The 6262-nt window shown below is 45.3% G+C and overlaps 1 non-coding gene across 1 annotated transcript; it reads left to right on the forward strand.

Moving 5' to 3' along the window:
- The first annotated feature begins 4798 nt into the window (after positions 1 to 4798).
- trnam-cau (transfer RNA methionine (anticodon CAU)) lies at positions 4799 to 4870 on the forward strand. Its single transcript has one exon. It is a non-coding gene; the product is annotated as a tRNA-Met (tRNA).
- Positions 4871 to 6262: the final 1392 nt, after the last annotated feature.

Raw genomic sequence — 6262 nt, forward strand, 5'->3', positions numbered from 1 at the left:
CATTGAACTTATGAACTCGGCAACTTGCACAGTTGAGTTCAGTTTTTTTGACACCATGTATCGCTGGTGTTGCCATGGGATCCCCTCTGGGCCCAGCTCTCACAAACATCTTTGTTGGATTCCATGACAAACCTGTTTTTAAGGGAATGACACCTAACCTCCTACCTCTTGCATATTTCCAATATGTAGATGATACGTTTGCTATATTTGAATCCGCAGCTGCATGAAATAATTTCCTTGCACTTCTTCATGGGCTCCATCCGACACTCTAATTCACCTTTGGAATGGAGCTGTCAAATGAGCTCCCTTTCCTTGATGTACTAGTTGAGAAATCTGCTAAGGGGTTTTCTACCACGGTCTACCGCAAACATACCTTCACTGGTCAATACACGCGTTGGGATTATTACAGTTCCACGCGCTATAAGATTGGTCTTATCGACAACCTCATAAATAGGGCTGAGCCATTTGCTCACCATGCAAGCTTGATGCTGAAATAGGGCGAATCAAAGACATCCTGCATTACAATGGCTACACTGATCAGATCATTTCTCACTGTATATCACACAAACTTATAAATGGGCTGAAGGACGTCATTTTGAGCCCTGAAAAGTGCCCAGTCTCCCTCAAATTACCCTGGAAGGGTAATATATCCCCAGTATTTGAGTAACAGGTGAAGCGAGCTGTTTCCTACTGTTCCTATGCAGGAGCAACAAGTGTGGTGTTCACCACTAACAGGATGCTGCTGTCAAGCAAAAGAGACGTCCTGCCTATCACACAAATAAGTAACGTGATATATGAATTTCAATACCAGTGTGATGCTAGGTTTCTAGACCGTACATCCCAAAACTGGTGGATTGTATCAAATAACATGTCCCTTCCGCTGTTCGCAATGGGCCCTACCCAACCAACCCGTGCTTGCAAAACTCAAAACACAGTATCCAACATGAGATGTGATTCCACAATAGGACAACATTTGCTAAATAATTCTCAGTGTGCTAAGAATTACACTGACAACCGATTTAAGACTGTCAGTGGGGCTCGCAGTGTGGTGCACTGGTGTGTACTGTAAGCTACATATATTAATACACAGGGCCCTGTTCTTTGCTGACGGAAAGAACATGCACACACATTGTGCCAGTTTCAGATAAACAAAATAAGTGACAGCCATTCACTGGCTCATTCCAAAGGGCAATGCCTTGACCAATCAGAGTCAAGCTGCCTGGTTTAAATTTCAAACAAAGCTGGGCAGTTATCTGTCAGTTACCATAAACTGATGCATTCTGAATGGCAATGCCTCGACCAATCAGAGCTCACTTGCCAACCAATCAGCACTCTCTTCTCATACAGAAGAAAGTTGTTGTTTTCCTTTAAATTGGTATTCTTGTGGATTGCCCTGCTGAGTGCAAGACGAAAACACCTGGCTACCAAAGTCTGGACAACATGTCACTATTTTCTCGAAATGATTACTTTTATTTTCAATATAAAAATATAAAGCAATATGAGTGTAACATTTACAGACAAATTCTATTACCTCAAATTGCCTGATTCTTTCACACTGACAGACTATGTGAACTACTGTCCCGATTTTGCAGTTCTCACTTCCAGTTAGCAAATGTCAGCAATCTGTGATACAGTGCAGTTTACAGACCAGACCGTCAATCACAACATGCAATAATTGTTCAGCTTCTGTTGGACTGGTGGGATTTAGAAATACTAGGAATTGAGATGAGTTGTTATTGTATTTAATTATTTCTTTCATGGGATGTGGACGTCGCCAGCCAGGCCAGCATTTATTGTCCATCCCTAATTGCCCATGAGAAGGTGGTGGTGAGCTTCCTTCTTGAACCACTGCAGTCCATGTGGGGTAGGTACACTCACAGTGCTATTAGGAAGGGAGTTCCAGGATTTTGACCCAGCGACAGTGAAGGAATGGCGATCGAGTTCCAAGTCAGGATGATGTTTAGCTTGGAGGAGAACTTTCAGGTGGTGGTGTTCCCATGCATCTGCTGACCTTGTCCTTCTAGGCAATAGAGGATGCAGGTTTGGAAGGTGCTGCCTGAGTAGCCTTGGTGCATTGTTGCAGTGCATCTTGTCGATGGTACACACTGCTGCCACTGTACGTCAGTGGTGAAGGGAGTGAATGTTGTGGACGGGGTGCCAATCAAGCGTGTTGCTTTGTCCTGGATGGTGTCGTGCTTCTTGAATGTTGTTGGAGCTGCACCCATCCGGGCAAGTGGATAGTATTCCATCACACTCCAGACTTGTGCCTTGTAAATGGTGGACAGGCTTGGGGAGTCAGGAGGTGAGTTACTCACCGCATGATTCCTACCCTCTGACCAGCTCATGTAGTCACACTATTTATAAGGCTACTCCAGTTCAGTTTCTGGTCAATGGGAACCCCCAGGAAGTTGATAGTGGGGGATTCAGCGATCGTAATGCCGTTGAATGTCAATGGGAGATCGTTAGATTCTCTCTTGTTCGAGATGGTCATTGCCTGGCACTTGTGTGGCGCGAATGTTACTTGCCACTTATCAGCCCAAGCCTGGATATTGTCCAGGTCTTGCTGCATTTCTACATGGACTGCTTCAGTATCTGAGGAGTCGCGAATGGTGCTAAATTTTGCAATCATCAGTGAACATCCCCATTTCTGACCTTATGATTGAAGGAAGGTCACTGATGAAGTAGTGAAGAAGGTTGGGCCGAGGATACTACCCTGAGGAACTCCAGCAGTAATGTCCTGGAGCTGAGATGATTGACCTCCAACAATCACAACCATTTTCCTTTGTGCTAGGTGCAATTCCAACCAGTGGAGAGTTTTCCTCTTGATTCGCATTGACTCCAGTTTTACTCTGGCTCCTTGATGCCATACTCAGTCAAATGCTACCTTGATGTCAAGGGCAGACACTCTCACCTCACCTCTTGAGTTCAGCTCTTTTGTCCTTGTTTGAACCAAGGCTGTAATGAGGTCAGGAGCTGAATGGCCCTGGCGGAACCCAACTGAGCATCACTGAACAGGTTATTGTGAAGCAAGTGCCCCGTCGACGACATCTTCCATCACTATACTGATGATTGAGAGTAGACTGATGAGGCAGCAATTGGCTGGGTTGGATTTGTCCCGCTATTTGTGTTCAGGACATACCTGGGCAATTTTCCACATTGCCGGGTAGATGCCAGTGTTGTAGCTGTACTGGAACAGCTTGGCTAGGGGCGCGGCAAGTTCTGGAGCACAGGTCTTCAGTACTATTGCCGGAATATTGTCAGGGCCCGTAGCCTTTGCTGTATCCAGTGCCTTCAGTCGTTTCTTGATATCACGTGGAGTGAATCGAATTGGCTGAAGACTGGCATCTGTGATGCTGGGGACTTCAGAAGGAGGCCGAGATGGATCATCAACCCGGCACTTTTGGCTGCAGATTGTTTCAAATTCTTCATCCTTGTCTTTTGCACTGATGTGCTGGGCTCCCCCATCATTGAGGTTGGGGATATTTGTGGAGCCACCTCCTCCTGTTGGTTGTTTAATTGTCCACCACCATTCATCATTGGATGTGGCAGGGTGTAGATCTGATCCGTTGGTTGTGGGATCACTTAGCCCTGTCTATTACATGCTGCTTCTGCTGTTTGGCATGAAAGTAGTCCTGGGCTGCAGCTTCATCAGGCTGATGCCTCATTTCAAGGTATGCCTGGTGCTGCTCCTGGCATGCCCTCCTGCACTCTTCATTGAATAAGGGTTGGTCCCCAGCTTGTTGGTAATGTTAGAGTGGGGGAATATGCCGGGCCATGAGGTTATAGAATGTGGTTGACTACAATTCTGCTGCTGCTAATGGTCCACAGCACCTCATGGATGCCCAGTTATACATTGCTAGATCTGTTCAAAATCTATCCCATTTAGCACAGTGGTAGTGGCACACAACACGATAGAGGGTATCCTCAATGTGAAGACGGGACATCATCTCCACAAGGACTGTGCAGTGGTCACTCCTACCAATACTGTCATGGACTGATGCATCTGAAGCAGGCAGATTGGTGAGGATGAGGTCAAGTATGTTTTTCCCTCTTGTTCGTTCCCTCACCACCTACTGCAGACCCAATCGAGCAGCTATGTCCGTTAGGACTCGGCCAGCATGGTCAGTAGTGGTGCTACCGAGCCACTCATGGTGATGGACATTGAAACCCCCCAGCCAGACTACATTCTGGACCCTTGCCACCCTCAGTGCTCCCTCCAAGTGGTGTTCATCAGTCTCTCGCTGTCTCTTATAATAAAAACAAGAAATGCTGGAACCACTCAGCAGGTCTGGCAGCATCTGTGGAAAGAGAAACAGAGTTAACGTTTCGGGTCAGTGACCCTTCATCGGAACGATGAAGGGTCACTGACCCGAAACGTTAACTCTTCGTTCCGATGAAGGGTCACTGACCCGAAACGTTAACTCTGCTTCTCTTTCCACAGATGCTGCCAGACCTGCTGAGTGGTTCCAGCATTTCTTGTTTTTATTCCAGATTTCTAGCATCCGCAGTATTTTGCTTTTATCTCGCTGTCTCTTGCTGGTTTGCTCAGTACCTTTCTCTGTCTGTTCCTTTCTGGGTCCTGATAATATCTTCCTGGTTTTCTGTGTGTCTTTCTCTGCCTGCCTCATTGTCGGTGCTGTTACTCAGTGTCCTTGTGTCATTGTGCAGTGAGTCCGTCAGCACGTGTGTTGCTGAGTCTGGGATTCTTGAGAAATCCGACTCCAATGCTATTTTGATAAAAACATTGGGGAAATGAACATATTTCACTAACGGGCAGCTGAAATTGAAAACAGCAGTAAGCAGAGTGGCGCAGCGGAAGCGTGCTGGGCCCATAACCCAGAGGTCGATGGATCGAAACCATTCTCTGCTATTTATGCTTGGTGATAATGCAAACAGTTCACTTTCAAAACATCAAGTGTTTACCCATAATAACAAGATGCTTCCAAAGGCACTTTATTGCAATCAGCTTTTTCCTTCCAGTGAACACATCAATCAGCAACAAATCACTTTTGCTCACACGAACACAAGCTGCAAACACGGACCAGCCGAGTCTCTCCCACTTTGTCAACCCCTTCCTGCAGAGCCACCTCTCCACCACCAGATGGTGATGTTGGCCACAATAAAAACAGGACAAATGGTCACAGTGAGGAGACGGTCAGCAACAGAAAATAAAACAATAACAGGGAAAACCTTTACACAACAACAGGGTACATCTTTACACAACAGAAAACATATTTACACAACAGGAAATACCTTTAGATAACAGGGAGAACACAATCATACAAATGCCTTGTTTCTCCATCTCAGTCTCGTTGTCTCTCTCTCTGTCCCTCACTTTTGCTTCCTCACAGTCTATTGGTTTTCTGTGTGTTTTTCTCTCTGTCCCGTTGTCAATGGTGTTACTCAGCATCCTTGTAACATTGTGTAGCCAGGCTGAGCCTCCCAACACCTGTGTTGCTGAAATAAAAACAGAAAATGCTGGAAATGTTCAGTTGGTCTGGCAGCATCTGTGCAGAGAGAAACAGTTAACAGTTCAGGTCTGTTTCCTTAGCTCACATTAACTTTGTTCTCTCTCCACAGATGCTGCCAGACCTGCTGAGTATTTCCAGCATTTCTTGTTTTCATTATGGCACAGAGTTCCCTTTTCAAACTGACAGAATTAACCACAATAATGTACTCTGAGATTCAAGTTAAATATCAGCCCAATATTTACACACATTATGAGTTTATAAGTTTCAGTATTAATTCCCATAGTGCATCCTGACATATACATTAGATATAACATAACATAAGAACAGAAGAAATAGGAGCAGGAGTAGGCCATTCGGCCCCTCAAGCCTGCCCTGCCATTCAGTAAGATCATGGCTGATCTGCCCCAGACCTCAACTCCTCTTTCATGCCAGCTCTTCATAGCCCTCAACTCTCCAATATTTCAAAAATCTATTTACATCCTCTTTAAATACTTTCAGTGATTTAGCCTCCAATACTGTCTGGGGTAGAGAATTCCAGACATTCACTCCCCTCTGAGAGAAGAAATTCATTTGCATCTCAGTTTAAATGAGTGTCCCCTTATTCTGTAACTATGTCGCCTAGTTTGAGATTCCCCACTAGTGGAAACATTTTCTCAACATCTACCCTGTTAATAAAAACAAGAAATGCTGGAAATACTCAGCAGGTCTGGCAGCATCTGTAAAGAGAGAAGCAGAGTTAATGTTTCAGGTCAGAGACCCTTCTTCACCCTGTTAAGCCCCCTCAGAATCTT

This window comes from Heterodontus francisci, unplaced genomic scaffold (assembly GCF_036365525.1).
Source record: "Heterodontus francisci isolate sHetFra1 unplaced genomic scaffold, sHetFra1.hap1 HAP1_SCAFFOLD_121, whole genome shotgun sequence".
Lineage (NCBI taxonomy): Eukaryota > Metazoa > Chordata > Chondrichthyes > Heterodontiformes > Heterodontidae > Heterodontus > Heterodontus francisci.